This window comes from Sipha flava, unplaced genomic scaffold, assembly GCF_003268045.1.
Source record: "Sipha flava isolate LNK unplaced genomic scaffold, YSA_version1 109_pilon_pilon, whole genome shotgun sequence".
Classification (NCBI taxonomy): domain Eukaryota; kingdom Metazoa; phylum Arthropoda; class Insecta; order Hemiptera; family Aphididae; genus Sipha; species Sipha flava.
In genome coordinates this window covers 105,414-127,057 of record NW_020271726.1, presented here as the reverse complement: position 1 = coordinate 127,057, position 21,644 = coordinate 105,414, and the positions used below count along the sequence as shown (strand labels likewise).

Here is a 21,644-nt window from a genome sequence, read left to right as displayed (position 1 = left end):
TATGGTTCCAGTGGACGATGAATATTGTATGGTATTTGTTTCGACAGTATTATAATAGTCATTTTTTTCTGATTGCGTATAATAAAAGAGGGGAAAATAGTACCTACATAGTATACATATTGGCCATGCGTTATAAAAACCATATAGATCAACGGACGAAAAATAAGTGCTGGCATGTATATAATATAAAATAAGCAAAGTATTCTAATTTCTGAAATGTGTAAAATAATTTACATATAGGAATAGTTTTAAGAAAACACAACTACAATAATAATATTGAAAATAACAAACAAAGTGCATCGTTTTTAATATTAAACACTTTAATAAATCGCATTGCATAACAATAGTTTTAATGAAATATAATAATGTGAAATAATGATGTTGACTGTTTTTCCCTCGTTCGTGTTTTGTATACATATAGTTAATCAGAATTGTTTGTAAATAAATACATCCCTTATATTTGATCGTTTTTAAATACAATCGATATATTATTTATTTTTCATTCAGTTCATTTTACATGTATAAAATTACGTGCTGTAAATGCGGCTCATAAATTAAACCATTTCGCCCTAGAATCTGCAGTATTTTCTCACCAGCTTGGACTAAACCGTAACATACTATAAGTCCTTGGATCATCTTCATCTACCCAAAGGAGAATTCAGACCCTCTTTTCTATTAAGCTTTACTTAATGATTCTACGTATTATTTTACGATTAAAAATCGATTAACTATTTACTTGAATTTGGAACTTTTTTAATTTTTCTACTTTTCTCATTCAAATCCCATTTGATAAATTTCTGGGTATCAGATTCTACAATTAATATGCCAACCCACGGTAATTGTCATATCAAACAGGCTCTCATCTTGGAAAAATCTATGTATTTCATCGGTCCACGAAGTTGTATCTTTGGCCTTTAAAAATGTTTTAAATTTTAATAATTACAAACATAAAAATACATAACAACATTAATTTCACAATATTTACAAGTTTATATCGAAGGAGACCGGAGAGAATAATCCACGTATTATAGACTATTGAAATCGGGTTCACGACAATGATTTCCGTGCCATCGCGCTGTCGTTAGTCGCTGTACACCGTCATCTGCGAATTCGCAAATAAAAAAATTGTAGATTTGGGTTATAAAAATATTTACAATTAAATTAAAATAAAAATATTAACCGATTATTAAATTAAGTATTAAGTAAAGTTGATTTTCCAACAAAAGTGTTTTTTTCGTTCGTTGTTGCATGGAGTTTACGTTAAACAATTTAAGTCTCCCCATAATATTTACTACGAGCCGCTACTGTTCAGAACACGCCGATTTCTCTTTATTTGTTCAAATGCCAAATTGTTGGTCATTGTCAGCGTTTTATAACAAAACATATCAATGTAAGTGTCCGTTTTCACTCATCAAGTACGTGCCTAATTATAGAATATACAAATTTTAAATGATTTACTGTTCTAGTTCGGATTCGTCCCGTCATGTAAATAAATCAATGACTAATATTAACTAGAGAAATATTTTCCCGCGTTAGGCCGCACCTACATTGGATCCGTATTTCTTCCGATCCGATCCGATCCATCGTCGTCCGATTGTCGGAGAAAAAACAAACACCTAATTGTAATGTAAGTGTCTACACTGGTAACGGAACTTCCGATCCGACGACTCCTGGTGACTCCCGATCCGATCCGATCCGACGTCCGATCAAACGTGTTTATTTTCAGTCTGATTTTTCCACTTCAACGCGTATTTAATCTGAAAATAATGACTGTAATAGCTTCCTATACAGACTGCAGTTAAACGGATCTCGACGGACGTCGAAGGATTTCGACGGAACCAATGTAGGCACTCACGTCGGACGTCATCGGATTCCGATAGTCGGACGACGACGAATCGGATCGGATCGGGAGAAATACGGATCCAATGTAGGTGCGGCCTTATCCGTCTACTTCTAAATTATAACCGCTGTAGCAAAAACATATAATATATTAATAACAAAATAATCTTATTTATTGCTTGGACTCCGTAATAAAGTGTCGTGATCGTGTTAGCCGACGAGGGTACCGCTAGATGGCGGTGGACACGCATCGACCGATTCGCTGAAACCGGAATAATAACAGCTGGTCGTTTCGCGTCGCAGCAGGCTAGTTCCATCTGTTCTCACGTTTCGGTTGCCAGTTAGTACGCGACCGCGATAGTTTTGCGTCGTTGATAGTGCTGTACGTGTTTTCGGTTTATCGGTTTTTTTTTTTTTTTTTTTAAATTTTTTTACACATTTTAGTTCTTCGCGTTTTTTCCTCCTCTCGTCTATTAAGTGTTTAGTCGACAGCTGACTGCGCTGTTTTCAATAATAATACGCTCGTTTAATCGTGTAGTTTATGTTTTTGTGCTTTTTAAGTTGCCGATCCTAATCGGTTTGCCGGAAGCTTGTTTCTCAAAAACTCGTAAAGGAATATCTTCGGCACACACACAAATACACATCGTCGTCGTACGAGTAAGTGCTTACGAATTTCTTTTGGAGTTATAATATTATCACGGACACGTCCAGGTCGAAGGCGTACCGCGGTGAAAAAAGCGGCAAACGTGTTCAGGGCCAATGACTGTTCACCGTGTTTGACGTTGACAGTTGGACGTGGGGTGCAAAGGGACGGGTTGGGCGTAGTAGACGTTCATTAGTTTTTACGGGACAGTTTCGTCCACGGGCCTGTTTATGTACGTTTGCGTACCGAAGTAAATGCACCGGTGTATGCGTGCGTTTACCCACCCGCACGTCGTTCCCGCCACCGGTTGGGCGACGGTGGCGCGCGAAACCCGTTTGACCGCATTCTGGTGCCGGTGCCGTCGCAGTTTCGACACACAACTAACTATGAGAAACCTATGAAAAAAGTACTTATGCGCACGGAAAATAATAATAATAATAAAAAAAAAAAAGCCCAACGTGAGATGCATTATATATACTTATGCACGTAAATCACCTTGTATTCGTAAATCCCATTGTAATACGATTATTTGATTACGTGCGTATGGTCGTAACCCCTAACCCTGGCTACCTCCTTACACCACACGTTTAACCCATGGATGTGGATTTAGGTTTACGCCCACACATAGATTCGCGATACGCGCGGGGTGACTGCGACAGGATATTTTACTAGGTAGGAGACCACAAAATAACATGGTTGAGCCTAGCAAAAAAAAGATAAAATTTATAAACTATAAATTTTAAATAATACGAGTATAATACTAAAATTTAGGTTTTGAATAGTGTTATCGTATAATATTACAGCACCATTGGTCTATTATTCTAAACAATGTGTTTCTACGGTGAACTTTTACATTTTTTTTTTTTTTTTTTATTACTAAAAACTACTATGTTATTATGTTAATGGTCCGAAAAATGTAGGGTCGCGCATTTTCAGGGAGAACGATGACACTACCTGGATCGCTACAGTACACGTGGCTGTAAAATGGATATCGACACTGATGATGTATTATCACCGGTCGGCGTCGTTATTTATAACGTGATATTGTCGTATGTAAGACGTTGCACTTTGCAATGCTATCATGTTCATATTACGTTCAGTCTTACTAACTTATCAAACAAGTGTAGGCCTATACACCTACGATTTAGTTAAGGTGGTTTTTATTTCATTGTCTCGGCGATTTACGAGAGATAACGCTTGTAAGCGAGTGAGTGTGTAACTATGCGTAGTCGTGGTGGGAATTTTCAAATAGTTTTTTTTTTATGGTTTTCAAACAATAACTATACTAAATATATATGTATGTGTGTGTGTTTTGTAAAGATTTTCATGCTATATTAAGTTTAAAATGTGTCTATTTTTGGTGCCTGATAACGTTGTTGATAATAGTGCACACCGTTGTTTATTATAACGAAAAAGTCCTAAAAATATAGTCTATATTTATAAATATATGTAATGTTAATGTATAACCATGCAGAAAACATGTATCATTGTATACAACGGGATAGACGTCGTATAATACATAATACGTGATGTTGCTTTTAAAATCCGTGTAAGAATAATAGGTACTCCTTGATTTTCAAATGATTTTGATTATAGTATTTAACATACGCGTATACAATCGAAATGGTTTTTTTATTTTTAAAATGTCGTTACAATATTATAATATAAAAAGTAAATATTCAAATATTTATTTACTGTATCCATATAAGTAATCGATTACGTCTTAATAACTCAACAAGTGTTTATTAATGCTAGGTACGCTTTTAAATAAATAAAAAATAATTTTGTTTTAAGACTACCGATTAAAATTAAACGTACCTACTTACACTAAGTCAATAAAATGATTTGTGTACATAACCAAATAGGTATGAGTGATATGTTAACTCGTGTACATGTAAATATTATTATAAATTAAATTATAATATATTCATAATATACATAATATGTTATAATTTACGAATAAAATGGTTGAGAAAAACATCATGTGTTATCGACACACATTAATGAAACATTATTACAACTCATTTATTCAAGCATTTAACTGCAATATAGTGATAAGAGAAAAGCGATTACGTCAATTAATAATATTTGAGCATTAAATTATAAATATATATTTTTAACATCTGTCGTATAGAATAAAACCAAATGTCCCCATGGTCCAACAAAAGTGCGATTTAAAATAATTGGCTCGATTTTTTTTAATGTATTTCTAACTAATGTACAACCTCGTGAATAACTTAATAATTATGATTTAGTTGTAATGTTTTGAAATTAAAGCAATATTAACGATTTCAGATTAATCGATTCAGTATACGTACATATAGTGGAATTTAAATATTTCTGGAATCGTCATTTTAACATGGTCATTTGCATTTTTTTGCACAAATTATACTTGAAACGGTACACTTGTAAATGTTAGTTAAATATTTTCCCACCATTTGCGTTCCACTTTTATTTAACTAAAAAAAAACACTTTATCTAACAATTTATAAAAAAAAAAATTAAACATGCTACTACCAATCCTATAGTAAAAAAGAAAATAGTATACGAAAATACAGGTCAAAGGTTATCGTTAGGACAACACGATTTAGTCTATTGTTAAAAGTGAAGGCATATTTTAACGTATTTTATTTATGCATATATGGTAGGATACACAGATACGTTTGAAATGAAAATAGTGTTTACCAATATTGTCGAAATGGTTTTGGAAATTTTTTAAAAAAGATATTACTGTATTGGAAATGTTAGAATACTTAAAATCTTTGAATAAATACAAATATGTGTATGAGTAATAATCAATTTACATAATTATATGATAATCTGTGATTATTTATTCTGGAAATAAGTCTTATGTGATTACGTACATACTTATTGAATGATTTGTATTTCAACTTTATTAATTGGATAAAATATAAATAAGATATTTTTCGTATCAATGAATCAACTCAATATACATAAAATGCTAAAACGTCGATAAAAAATTATAAAATGTATATTACCGTGGCGTATCCAGAATTTTTTTTGGGGGAGAGGGGTTATAAAAAATGAACATTAATTTTTTTTTAAATTTTGTGTGTTTTTATTATAATCAATAGACAATATATATACATTTAACATTTTTTGGGGAGATATAACCCCCTAACCCCCTGGATACGCCATTGGTGTATTATTATTTTTTAAAACCTTTAAAACCTAGGGAAAATGTATTGCTGTTTATAAAGAAAAGTACTGATTCCAGTCATTTCAATGTTCAACACTTGAAATATGCGCGATATAAATATTATGTTCCTACTAAATATCTTAAACACCCAGTCAATATTTATTATGGAGTATCGTTAGTCACTAGTCTTATTTTCACATTTATGATAAAAATTGTAATAGTTTATAAGTATGTATATAAATTAATGGATGTGTATCTTTGCGATGACTAATATATGGAAAGTATTTATTATATGTAGTCATATTATGAGTATGTGATTGTGGAAAAAACTTTTTTATTAGTACCTATGTATTTTTAAATACTGGTACAATAATCGAGTACAATACTTCGTACGCCGGAAGAGACGGCGTATATGTCGATTAGTTAAAATTAAAAATTATTACCACAGTTGGTTGGTTCTGTATGTATATTTTATATTGTATAGCCCCGGGACATTAAATAATATTATTACGGAAGGATGCTAGCTAATCATGATCATCAAGTATTTTACTGCGAACAAAACGTCGAAACCTTTACAATAATAACAATCATATGTTATCGAAGGATATAGGAGGTAGTAACGAGCTAATGATAATGATATATAATAATATAAGGTCTATATTTATTTATAAAATACTCTATGAAATATTAATTGCTCGATATGCATGTAGTTGTACATAAGGACAACCGTCATGCGCATGTGTAAAATGTGTCTCTGTTTATGGGAACGAACTCGACTTACGCGATTATACGACTTCACCGTGCCACTCTTACAATAGATAATAATTTTATAATACCTCTCACTGAAACTTTTCTTTACGTTCTAATGTGCCTTATGTTTATAAATTCACGCAGTGGGTCTACGATGTTGATTTTTCTTTTGTTTGTAAAGTAAACGGTGCTTTAGTAGGTGTACTAGTAATACAATAATATACTGAAATATACTGTAATATACTTGCGTGTATCGATCGCATCATAAAATCGTTTACGTGTAATAATTCACTCTTCTCCTCCACCAACAATTCGACATAAACACGTGAAGTTCCTCGTCATGTTTTCGTCCTAAGAAAATATGAATAGGTAATAATAATAATAATAATAAATAACAACAAATAATACGCAAGAGTTGGATCGTGCGAACAATGTGCTCAATACGAACTCTAAAACAGCTTTATTATAATTTTATCGCGTTCCATGTTTGCGTGGAGAAATTAACACCGCATTAGATTTTCGTGTAGGTATTAGTAATTTTGATGTATGTTCGTGTAACTTGTTCAGGGTGTTCCAAACGATTCATCAAAACAATGAGCCAGCTATATTAATGCACTATACGTGATAAAGCCAACAATTTTGTGACACTTCGATCGTCGAACCGATCGGAAATCGTGTAAGCTATTATACCATAACAATCCATAATAATAATTGTCTAATCATGAACCCATAGTAATATAATACTGCGTGTCCCGACGAGCAGATATTTTATTTTTAAATTGCAAACCATACTTGGTTTTTTTTCATTTTACAATTTCAGCAAAAATTCTTTTTAATACAATTGTATTCGTGTATATTTTATATAATACTCGTGTAAAGTCATAAATTAAAGCACGGAGTCACAATATACTGTATATCAAATTAAAAAGCCAAGATAATTAATCAATATTCGATTATCTCCATTATATTATATATTGTACTTATCTATACGAAAAAAAAATTAATTTATTTTATGACATTGAAATCAATATAAAAGGAATCATATTGAATCGATTGAATTAAATTTCTGATTGAAACATTTTTTTTAACTCGATCGTAATGAGTTGATTTTTGTATTTCTTCAATAAAAACTTTGCGTATTAAAAATTTGAAATAGAAGTTGATTTGGTATTAATTTTTGGTTCATTGGGGATATTTAATCTGCGGTATTTTAATGAGTAATGACAAATACCAAAAAAGTTTAATAGCAGATGACATTTTTAGTAAAGTAGTAAATTAAATAGACTGTATAACTTAATAAGATAAATATAAATATAAATAAATTAATAAGTTTCTTTAAACGAATTATTTGTAAGGTTAATCGATAAGATTTTCATTAGGTTTAAACTAACAGCCACATTATTAAGTATAAAGAATAAAAAGTGTTTATAAACAGGAAAAGTTTTTTTCCTATTTGATAGTAAATATATAGACGTATAAAAGGATATACTATTGGCATAATAAAGTGATATTCTTTCATATAAACTTGAGTTTAGATGTTTTTTATTTTTTTTTTTGTAAAATTTCTATGGAAAATAATTATTTCGAAAGTGAAGATGCAATAATAATGTGTTATATATATAATAATGTTCGGTATTTTTCTTGTACAAACAAATTAACATGCTGACATTGTGTACATGTACGGCCTTTTTACGTCTCAAATAATTTAGAGTTTTTGTATTTAGTATTAATGATTTACAATTTTTATTCAATATATTCGAAGAATTTAATATCGTTTAAAAAACCGACAACATTAATAAGTCGTTATTTCGTATACCTCAATATGTGTGTCATGTACATAATTTATCACTCTTATGATAATACATATTTTTATATACACATATGCACAATACGATATAAAACAATGAATCTATTCTTACGAAATGTGATGTAGAATTTTTAACATGCCAAGTCGATCGCATATGAAACTTGTACGCGTTTCTCTTTTCTTTTTTTTTAGTTCGTTACCCGTAAACGGGTACAAAGTCTATTGACTCCTGATCGTATACCTATATACATGCTTAGGCTGAGCAACGTTGCTATTTGTGTATAATACACCTAAATTTATGTTGTCAGTATAATATTGTGGTAGAATTTGTAATTTTTTTATTGCCTAATTGTTATTTTGCAATAGGCTTTTTTTTTATGTTTATTTATTTGTAATCATAAAACTTTTATTTTAATATATACTTCTAGTTTTTCTTTTTTTCTTTTAAATTAACTTGTATTTTACGCATTATCGGTTTAACCCGCGTTGCTTCCTACATCAGGGTAACTATCCTGGTGGTAACCGGGTGAAGAATTATATTCTTAGTTCACAGATATTTTCGTCTAAAATTGACTGTAATGTACATTGAAAATCGGTTCGGGTAACTGGCCCCAGATGACAGTGGAGACAAATATAAATACATATATATATATTATAGGGTCGTGTGAATGCGCGTGAGTACAATACTACGTATATGTGGTTTTAGTGTGTAGGGAAAAGCCTCCATTTCTCGTGTTACGGTAGGATCTGCGGGGTTGATCGTCGACAACGGCGACGGTGGCAGTGGAAGCGGATTTTCACCCCAAATGTGAGCGTTCAAGTCTTTTCGTCCCCCTAATGAATCGAATCTGTAGGGTGAATCGTTTTTTTTTCCCTTTGTTGCCGCGGCGACGGCGCAGACGGACGCAAATAATACACGCACACCATTCACTGGCATATGGCAGACATAAACACAACATAATAATATTATTTTCATCGTCGTTTTATAACGTAATATCTTGTGTACAAGTATAATACGTTTGCACACTGAAAAATAACCATAGTAAATTAAATTAAACGTAACGAAGTGCAAAAAAAACGCGCGCGCGCACTTGTACGATTTTGCGCTCGTTCTGGACCAGTGACAATGTATGTACATATAAGTATATACTGTATGTTGTGCATTATATGTGTATTTGTACACATAACGACTGTGCGCGACCTACGACGGAGGCATTCTACGTGTTTCGATTTTTTCTTTTTCCCTTTCTTACGATCTTCGCTGTATTCCCACAAGTATGATAATAATTCGCGATCTTGTGGGATGAAGAACCACAGTTAGTAATATTTTGTTTTATTTTTCTTGTTTTGAATACACAAAATAAATTAATGCGACCCCCCCCCCGTACGTGCAATCAGGGAAATATAATAAACACCACCTACACCGTCGTGGTAAATATTGTGCGCGTTCACTTGCAATATCAGTAGATCATCATTATATACACATCATCATCATCATTATCATCGTAATCGTTGTCGAATTCACATATGTATAGTTATTGTTGTTAACCGTGACAATCCTGAATAATGGTCCTTTTAGAGACTTACGGTGTGTTGCTGGTTTCACATTATATATACATGAATGGTACCGGTTTACACGTATAACGGAATATTTTTCTTTCACTGGGTTAACCCGGTGCGGTGTACATGTTTATTTTTACGAGTCGTACGTCACCGCCTCTTGAATATACACAGTCCGTGTGTTTTCGTATTACGGTCGAACAAAGCACATGTGCTGAGCTAAGACGTTTTATGTTTATCACGTTGTATTGCAAAAGAGCGGTAATTAGGGTTTCGTTGAAGTCTTTCAATGCAATATTCGTAGTATGAATTTACACTTAAACGAATTTTTGGTTTATGTAAATACAATTCTACGAACGTTTGATATAATTATTCTGATTGGGACTAATACTAATGCTTATACTAATGGATATAAGACATAATATTTTTTAGGTTTATTAAAGAAAGCTGATGGTAAAGCTATTTTTATAAGGAATATAATCATAATCACTGATTTTAATATGATTTTAATAGTATTATAACCGATTGTAATTCCATTGAAATTAATTTTAAATTTAACCTACAAAATTATAAAATAATAGAAATTTATAGATCACCAAGATTAATTGTTAATCATTTTTTAACGAGCATTGATACGTATCTGTTGATAGCGTACACGCGGGAAATGGTGTGACCTAACCTCGTTGTCCAAAATACTGTCATTTGGTATTTAAACGTATTCGTGTACATATCGTACAACGTTTTTGTTACTTTTGTAATATGTTTTAAAATTAAAACGTTAAACGGATTATATATAAATACATTAGATGATGCGAAGCAGCTTGTTTGGTTTATGCATTGTATAAAAATTTGCAACAACGTAAGGAGAGAAAAAAAATAGTAACTAATCGTCGATGGTGCACCCACTAACCTTAAAAGGCCTCAGGAAGATCAATATAAAGTTATTTTTTCTGCATTGAGGCAGTATCCAGAAGAATTCTTCAAGTATTTTCGTATATCCATTCCATCACTTGATAACTTGGTAACTTTAAAAAACTTTGATTACCATGTGACCAACTTGAGGTGGTGGATATTGCACAGTAAGTCGACGTCTGGTTACCAAATAAATTGATTATAAACCGAAACGCTGCAAAACGCGACGTCGCAAACGCCCAGTTTGAATATAACATGAAAAATACAATGTTTAATTTTAGATGTTGTCGCATCCAGAACCTTTTTTAATTAAACCTGTGCGTTTTGAAGCGTTCGAATTCGCGGTTTTTACCTTGGTGCGAACATGACCATATGTTGAGGCGTGTTTGATTTTTGGCGTTCGACCGTCGCGTCTAAAACGCTCTGAAATGCGTAGTGTGTAACCAGCTTAATTGTGGCTATATATCCTGTTTACGTACGTTCAATAATAGACTTTTTGAAACGTTTTATCCGAACTTAATATTTTATTGGACAAAAATGCACGTGAATCCCCCAGAACGAGTTCTATAATAATAAAATATCTAATGAATATTTAATTATTTATTATTTTATATTTTTACGGCATACTTCTGTCGCCGCTGCGTGACGACCTAAATATAAGTCTAAATACCTTTTCATTATTATTGAAATCCACCAATATTAGTTTATAAACATATAATATCGTACATGTATCCACTATATTATACACATGTATTATTTTTTGAAATATGTATGTGAAATCTATATTATGAATGCTCGAGGTAATTCGTCGTTTTCGATTTATTTTTCCTTACGTTTTAACGATTTTTTTTTAATAGTTGTCTCTCTCTCATACGTATAGTTGCAACTAGGGGGAGGGGAGGCGCAATAGAGTTGTTATCACCCTTGAGTTCAAATATAGCACTCCTGTTTTTTCAGATCCATATAATCTATAATAATTACAGTTAAATATCATTTAATTTAATTATGCAATCTTAGCATCCCCAATATTTGGGTTCTAGTTGTGCCCATGCTCGTATGTAAGACGAACACATAATATCTGCAGTATCGGTAGGTTGGTACTAAGCGTTTATAGTGTGCTCGCGCGTGTATATTTTACGATCACGTTGTACACGCGTTTTCCCGGAAACAATTCTTAGCCGAATATCGCATAATATATGCAACAAACGTTTTTATATCTTACGATGACTTGTAGTTACGAGATAATGTAGTGTAAATGATCGATGAATTCGCTCCAAAGTTTTATTGAAGATTATAATTAGTGCGTTTCTACAAAGTATTCGGTATGGAAATATATGAATAGCTAACTGCAGAAACGGGACAAGTCCACTTTTCCTAATTTTTCAGGAATGATGAAAAACTGAACATGATATGTTCCCTTTCTGCAGTAAAGTGAAATTTCCAAACGCTATATTTAGCGTTTGAATAGTCGGATTTCACTCCTTCCTACAGTAAACGATGTATTTACGTGTACTGAACAAAAAATGATAATAAAATCAAATTTAATAAAAATGGACTTGTCCCGTTTCTGCAGTTAGCGATTCATATGAATTTGAGGGTTGTGTGCACTAAATCCACGATTGGTATTTTGATGGCGATTTCGGTCCCAAATTTTACCTTAAATGTATGTATATGCTCTATTATGCTATTCATAAATACCCGTTACATCAGTGTCATAAAATCTTTACCTACATACAGCTATAATAATATCTTCGTAAACGCGAAGTGAATTATAAAGACGTGGCCCTACCGAAAACGATTTCTAGTTATTTCTGCGATTTTAAACGCACAATGTCGGCCACTGATTTTGATGAAGAGACTTTAGCGATTTTTCATACGTTTTTAAATCGCGCGTGTTCATTTTTATTTTCCTTTTCTTGTTCGATCGGCGACTAAAATGACAAAATACCTTTTGCAGAAAATTAGGAACACTTAGTTCATTTTAAAACGCTTCAAACATAACCCCAATTCGTTTGGACACACATACTAAGACCAATCCATCAGTATTAGTCTTAAATTATTTAATACATTTAAAATGATTGTTAATTGTTGATCAAACACAACATACTCACGCCCCTGGCTCCTAAAAATACTTGAGCTGTGAGACTTGAACCTCGAAAATAATTCTTCGCATCGCCACTGTATATATGTTAGAATATTATTTATGACTATTGTTATAAAATATGCACTAGTAATTATTATTATACATACATTATAAGTAAAAAAATAACAAAATAATATTTAATCTCTCTAAATTGAACATTAGTTGTTCTTGACAATATTTCCTGTTAGTAAAGATTTTAAGTTGAGTTCATGTTACATATCTTAAATATCTGTTATTATTTAGTTTGATATGCGTTTGGTTGGACCACTATACATGTATTTTTATACTATTTTTTACTATTTTTATACTAATCGCTAAATCGCTAAACGTTAACGCAAAAAATGCAAATCGCTCTCAGTTTTTTAACGAAAATCTATTCTTTAATGACAAATTTCGAATATAACTTATGTAAATAACATGTATTTAAATAGACTATGATTATGTGAATTACGTGTTAGGTATAAGTGCCATCTTGATGTATTTGTTTTTTGTAGGCGAAAAACTGGGCTTGTCAAGTGATATAACATATACGTTATAACATTATACACTGTATATATATACACGTATATTATTCATATTTTTCCCATAATTGGCGAGACCGATTTTTTAAGAACGTTTCATCTATGAGTAATCATTTTTTTATGTTATGGGTAGTATTAATAACAATAACATAGAATATATGTCTGGTTCTTATGAAAGAAAAAAAAATTGTACTTCGAAAGTTAGTGAAATATTATCAACATAAGCACTTGTATTTAATATACCTAAATTCATTAATATAATATAATGTGTTATTATAATATATTCCGTATACTGTAGCAACAACTTGTTTTTTAACGTATTACTTTCTTCGTCTTAATTGACTCCAATCTGTGTCAATATGCTTGAGAAACGTACTCGCTTTCAATATAATTATTAATTTTAATAAAATGCGCAATTAAATTTTAAAAGCTAACATTAATGTGGTATCATAATATTCTTGTAAATAAAAAAAAAAAAAAAAACATGGTTTGTGAAATATACTACACGTCATCCATTCAAATTCTTGTTATTTTATTTTTTTATTTTTACGGTCGTCGTGTATGCATATTATTTTTATCTACACGTCATGAAATTTACACGGTGTTGTTATTCAGTCGAAACTAATAACACATCATCATGAAAAGTCACTTCAACTAATTCAGTATATATATTATATGTGTTAACGGTTCAAGATGAAAAAAACATTCGTTCCATAACGTTTCGTGAATTGAAAGTTTTTCACTGTTGCTTTTAAGACGGACGCGCAAAAGATTACGGAAAATAAATCAGTATTATTTTATAAACATATCGGTGATCTGAATTGAATGATTATTATTTACAAGAGTTGTTATCGTTTTCCAACTCGTCGGGTGGCAAAAGTGAAATTTATATTTTTATGGTCGATTTTTGTCTTATTTCAGAGGTTATTTCAATTAATCTGAGGGAAGTACATCAAAGATCCAACAACCATACTGGTTAAGGACCAAGACTTGGACCAGTATAATGAATCATTGGTGATTTTGCCTATACGAAAATGTGTTACTTTATTACCACTGCATTAAAATGTATTACATTACATTAAATGTAATAATTATTTAGTTTATTGCGATTATATGTCGTACACTTATACACAAAGGTGGCTATATTAATTACATGTCGGTCGAAAAGGTTAACCAGTTGTCTGCCCAGGAAACTGGCCTGCATTAGTCTTCCCGGTCGCTTTCTTTAGCTTTCTAACGATTGTTATTGTTGATAACAAGATTTTCATTGAAAAAATCGAGCGTCTGAAACTGGTTTTCTAATACAGAAAAAACAATAGACGTGTATCGGTGGTAGCAATTGCACGTGAGAATGCGAATGTCTATGCACATACAAATTATTAAAATGAAAATTAATTATAACTCCCGTACTCGTTTTTGTTCATTTATTTCGTTAACTTCACCGTTTATAATAATTTTATTATTTTAATTTTAATTCTATATAACGTTTTGAAAACCCAAGTCCTGCACGTTTTCTAAACTAAACATATGTTTCTGAAAGTCTTACTTTGATGTATATATTCATAACATAACCTGAGGTTATTCTATGTTACGCCTACGTCAATGTGAAACATGTTTAAGTTTTAGGTGCATTTTGTATTATAATAATATCTAATTTGTTTTCTTGTTAAATAACTCAACAATTAATAACGGGTAATTGGGAATTACAAATTACTATTTCATTTATTATTACTTATTAAAAATACGTGCATAACAACTTAACTGTCACTAGATCATATCCAATTAAGACTTTGATTAAAGTATGATCTAAATACCATTAATAGCGTATAAGAAATATATTGTAAAATATGCGTTGCCTCTCGAAATTTTCTAGTTTATACACTCATATAATACACCAGCACGACCACTTTTGAATAATAGTACCAACCTTGACAGTATTTTGTACTTTTTTTTGTACAATTTTGTACAACCCATTTTTTTACACCCATCCAAACCCGAGAAAATCCGATTTTTCTATGGCCGTGCTGGGGATGCGTATCCCCAGCACCACGGCCAGTAACCAATTATTATAAAATTGAAATTCAACTTATACAGTATTATGTATATTATTAGTTATTTCTTTATATTATTAAAAACAATAATATATGTATTTATACTTAGGCATATTATACAAAATGTTATACCCCCCTCCTCAAAAAAAAAAAAAAAAACACGAGAAAACCCGATTTTTCGATCCGCGTTCTGGTTATATACTGAGAAACGTAGCTCGTTCACTAACCAAAATTCTAATCTTTTTAATATCTTAATTCCAAACTATTCATATATATTATGCATTATTTCTGTTCTGAAATCTATTATTTGTAACTATAGGCACCTACCTTTATCGTGTTGTTGGTGAATATTGTAAAATTGTGGTGTATATGTACTTATTATTTACTATTACTATACAATGTAATACTTATATGTTTTTAATTAAATGTTTATTAATCAATTACAATACTTACTTTAATTGGTAGCTATCTTTAATGTTTTCTTGGGTTGTGATAGACATAATATAGTTTTTATTATATGTTTTAGAGAAAGTAGATGTAATCCTAGAGAAGAGGTTAGTTTACGTTTAGTAGGTATTTTGTTTTATTTAAAATGAAAAGTATGTAAAAATAACAATATGTTATTAATTAATTAATTAAAATAATCGTCAGAATAAACATATCTAAATAAAATATATAAAAATCATAAAACTATTTTACTTACTATTATTTTCCAGGACATTCTGATCTCTAAATTTCATTATTTAACTATCTATATCATTAATAGTTTTAGGTTTCCTTCCTCTGGTTTCATCTCTAGTTTCATAATAGAACCTATTATTTTAAGTTAACAAAATACGTATGTTATACTGTATACAAGTAAGATAATAATATCAAAAGAAACGTAATAACTTATGATATACATAAATTTTACCTACCTTCTATAATCCAATAAAAATTAAACAACACTGATTATAATTATTTGAGAAGGTAACAAAAGAAAGTATATATCATAAACAGTATCCACAGTTTGGATCACACTATTCGACTGTCCAACAAAATATTCATTTGCATTTTCGGAAATGACCATGTGTAAAATAAACATCTAGTCAAATAATACAAGATACATGAACAAACCAGAAATAGGGGTTTTTCTGTCTTTAATTATTTTCATTTACATTTAGTCCACCATATACTATTATGAAATATAGTGCGGGGTAAAGTAAAACTCGGTTTATTGATACCTATTCAAAATGTATTATTAACTTATGTCACATTATTTTAGTAATACAGTATAACTGTACAGCATTGTAGCTATTATAGGTAGTAGGCGCAGTATAAAATACGATGACCATAGAAAAATCGAGTTTTCTCGGGTTTGGGTGGGTGTACAACATTCTATTTTTGTTGTACAAAATACTGTCAAGGTTTAGTACTATTTTTCTGAAGTGGCTATGCTGATGATCGGACCTTCATATATTGATAATATTGTAACAAAGAACGGTCTTTATTGTTGTATAATTAAATCTAAGTTAAAAAATGTTAAAAAATGTTCAATAATATCCTTCTTGAATGTATATGTTAATGTAAACAATGGACTTAGTATCATAGAATATGTATAATCGTATAGTCATATATTATAATTAAATTCAACGATCTGAAAACTGATGTATTTTATTAAATCTTTTTTTTTTCTCGTGAATCGCACAGAATTGTACATATATTTTTTGGTGTTTGAAGAAGAAATTCAGTCTGAAATCATTGAATTTATATTGGTATAAATCACGACCACATGATTTATATATATGTATGTGTGTTTGTGTAAAATAATAATAATACATCGACACGTTTAGCTTTTGTCAGTATACAAAAGTTCACGAAAAAACCTTAATAATTAATTATTATAATTTTTATTTTATAGTATTGTAAATTAAGGGGTAAATTGTAATATACTGATGTAGACAATATGACGCATAAAACAATGTTGGCGTTGCGTATTCAAATCGTTTTAAAATATTGAGTTTTGCATTGCTGGTAGATAATAATAATTATAAATAATTGTGATGTTATATTCTTATCTCGTCCATAAATTACATTATAACACGCAAGTACATATTTTTATAGTGACACAAAATGATGTTTTTTACATGATAACATTTTGACATCACATTAATTCGTTGCATCATTTTTCGCGTTATATTATTGTTGTTGCTGTTGGAACTCGTAAAAAATGTACACATACCGAAGAGATCGTAAATCTCGCGTTTTTACCAATGCGGCGACATCTGAAACACTCTTCTGCGTGGTTATACTTATAACAGTTCTGTATGATACATTATACATAAAAATTGCTAGGGGTTGAAATATTAAAAAAATAAAAATAGCTCTCGCGTAGCTGCTTCGCGACAAACAGTGGAAAACGACGTATACAGTAATTGTTCGAAAAGCACTTCTCCGACAACACAGGCGCGCGTTTTCCGTCATAATATTATTAACGCATTTACCGCGTGTGTTATGGTGTTGATGTTTATATACGTATATTTATGTTTCGGAAACGGTAGTCGGAGATAGTTTTACGGTCCATTCCCGGACGAGTGAAAATTTAGTACGTGGTTAGGTTTATACCATGCTATTCCACGTGAGATGTGTACGTACGAAATCGATCACGTTTGATTATTCCTGTAATTATTCCTACCCCGTAGTAATTCGAGCTGTTGACGCTAGTGAAGTCGCGTTTCATTCGATTCATTTCGGTTAGCTCTAACATTTGGTGGTTACACGCGTCTGCGAGCGCACATCCGCCGCACTCGATGCTGCGCGTCGGACGTAAGATGTCATCATAACGGCAGCGGTGGCGACTGCGGTCTCGACACTGTAACTTGTTACGTGAACACGTCGTCACAATGAAATATATGTTATCGCGTGTCCGTTGTAAGGTGTGTGAATCGTAACACGTTCAACGTTCTCACGGTCGGTCCTCACTCCCTCGTATATTACAATAATATTTAATAACAAACAGTGCGTTATGTACGTTTACACGGTTGTATTCTGCTCTACGCGCTGGTTTAACTTTGGAAAGTATCTCATGCACACGCATGTTCCGTATTGTATGTACATGTTATGAACATGGATGATACGATACGATCTAATAGATTTGTAAGCATTATGCGTGCGACCAAGTTTCGTCGAGGGGGTAAAAAAACCGATACGTAATGTTGCGTGTGTGTCGAATGGAAACAACGACAAAAAATAGATAAATATCGCGTCCGCGATGATGCTGCGCAGGAATTTTCATAGCGTTACGCGTGGGACTGGTGCAGCGTGTGAAACCCAAACCGATCGATCCGCATGGCCGATCAACATTTTTGGGAATAATCGTACCGCTTTCGCGTAATATAATATCTAACCTGTACGTCCTTGTACAGTCGTGTACAAAAGTTACGTCCGCTATGTTATACATCGTCGCGGTTTTACATGCGCGATGCATTGAGAGCATTTTTTTTTCTTGGAGTCGCTGCCGATATATGTTGTGTACTACGATTCTGTCATATTTCGTGTACGCGTTCGTGCGGTATAAATGTTTATTTGAATTAATTTCGATTTTTGGGTTGTTTGATTTCTTGTTCAAACCCCCGTCGGAAATACAAGAAAATAAATAATCCACGAAGGGGATCACCTGTAAAATCCGCAGGCGACCGTGTTTGTGTTAACGGTAGCTAGAGTGAGATATTATCGCCTGTTTTTTACTTCTATTTTCCTACACTAAAATGCCTACACGCATAAACGTCTAATTATTCTTCGTTGTATTTTTTGACTGATAAAAAACCATTACGATCCTTTGCCAACGCTGCTAAACTTCTATTGTTTCGTAATAGATATTTAACTTTTCCCCCCATGATGGCATTTATTTCCAATCGGCCGCTCATCGTGGTGCCAAACCGTCTTTCAAACATTGCATAACATTGGTCCTTATCGCATTATCCTTATTTTAAACAATTATAGTTGCTTAATAATTCATTACATACATATTATGGTATGAAAACGGAACGAATTGATGATATATATATGGGAATTTGCAATTAAATCCGCAGGTTAAGTGCGAAGTAGAATGTATTTTTTTTCTTTATAATCTCGCATCGATGTTGGAAACAAACGAAACCGGCTTTATAATCTCGAGTTTTATTTATACTTTTTTTATTTTTTATTTTTTTTTGACGTACACTTTACCGTTTGACAAAACCGTTAGGTACGCGACATGGCGATCATGTGGCAATTGCTGTCAATTTTAATGGTTCGCGTTCGTTATTGGTACTCGATTCGTCTTGTAGGAGATGTGTATAATTTACAATTAAGAAAACGGTAGTGCGAGCGCGCGCGTGCGCGTTAACTGAAAAACTGTATAGAAATCGCTATAACTGTCGCGCCGTAGAAATTTACGATCCGCACGGGCTAGATTCCAATCAATGTCTCTTCTTTCTCTCTCTCTCTCTCATTGTCCATTAAGATGCGCCGATATTAACAACGATAGTTAAACGGTTATCAGAATTTACTATAAGAACATGCTCGTCCATATCAGTGCATACAATAATATGTTTATAACGTGTTCTAGTTTCGTACCGGTGCCGTTGTTGCGCAATACCACTTTTGTCCAATTATACGATTTTGATGTTTTCGTAGTTTCAATGACAATCCATTGTATTAATAATGTGATATGGAGATTCTATCTTAATCTTCCGTGAAGTTATTTTTACGCGCGTCATCCAACGCGATCCCACCGAGTAATCTCCTTTTAACCGTATATTAGCCATAGATTTTTTAATACAGTTTTTTTATAATTTATTTTTATTTTTTATGTAACATTTATGTAACCTTTACTTTTCTTTCATATCGATTAAATGTATATATATAGTTGCAGATTTACGGGGGAGGTCCATGGGGTCTAAACTCCTCCCAGACGCCGATTTAATCTTACATTATATGAAATTAATATAAATAATATGTTGAAATATAATATGTAATTAAATTTTTTTTTATAAATTTATCAACTATTAGATTTTGTATTATTTGTATAATTTACGATCACCCGAATCACATTTTGTTTCAACAGTTTGATCAGTGATTATTTATAACTATGCTAAAAGAATTATAAATAACCATGTTCACCAATTTGTTAATAGGAAATCCCGAACCTCACATGACTTTTTATTGTACAGCATTCATGAAATCGCTGCATTTTCGTTGGTGCCTTGATATATTTAACTTAATCGTTATGACTATGATCGACCGTACGATAGCTGTATATTATATGGATTGTATTCAGTGATTACATTTGACATATTGACTAACACAGACAAACGGAAAATCGTACTTCGTATGTTATTAGTTTTCATATAAGATGTTTTCTAAAAAACAGTTATATATACAACATTTTTTTTCAAAACCTACCGTAACAGCTGATTCATATAATATTATTCAAAATAATATGTTAGAAGAATGTATATCAACTAAGAGATCAATTTTTTACAATAATAATTTCTCGCAAAGTGATATTAGTAGTCCAAAAAAAGTTGGACTAGATTTTACAAATCCTTATTTGTCTTTAACTCATAGAAATTATGATCTTAGTTTCCTCTGTAACAAATTACTCTTACAAAATCAATTGATTGGCATATTAAATAAAATTTGGGCACCGGAAATGAATTATAAATTTCCAATAAAATCTATTACTTCTGGAAAAAAAGAAAAAGATATAAAATCTTAAATGTCAGTATACATGGTTAATGCGATTTTCGTGGTTTTCGTATTCAGTAATACAAGATGATTCATTTTGCAAATTTTGTGTAGCATTTTCTAAATCTTAATGTGTAGTCGACTATCAAGTATTAGGTAGTCTCGTGTTAAAACAATTTGATAATTGGAGCCACACGTTTGAAATATTTAATAAACACTCGTCATTAGAATATCATAAATAAAATGTTATTAATATTAATAACATATTTATATCAATATAATACAATAATAAAATTACTGTCAATAGTTTTTTTAATATAAATAATGCCTGTTGACAAAATATTATTTATCAGGATCCTTCCCCCAATACTGAAAATCTGCCACTATATATGTATGCATTATAATTGTAATTACATTATGTAATATTATGTAATCAGACTGTTATTATTATTATTATTATTATTATTATTATTATTATTATTATTATTATTATTATTATTATTATTATTATTATTATTATTATTATTATTATTATTATTATTATTATTA

At 31.4% G+C, this 21,644-nt stretch overlaps 1 protein-coding gene across 1 annotated transcript in view; it reads left to right on the top strand.

Annotated features, from left to right (window-relative positions):
- The first annotated feature begins 2,173 nt into the window (after window positions 1-2,173).
- LOC112687211 (flocculation protein FLO11-like) overlaps window positions 2,174-21,644 on the top strand; it is a 35,797-nt gene continuing 16,326 nt past the window's right edge. Inside the window, exon 1 of the mRNA XM_025559799.1 lies at window positions 2,174-2,496. The gene's annotated coding sequence lies outside the window, so the exon portion shown is untranslated. The remainder of the gene's footprint in view (window positions 2,497-21,644) is intronic.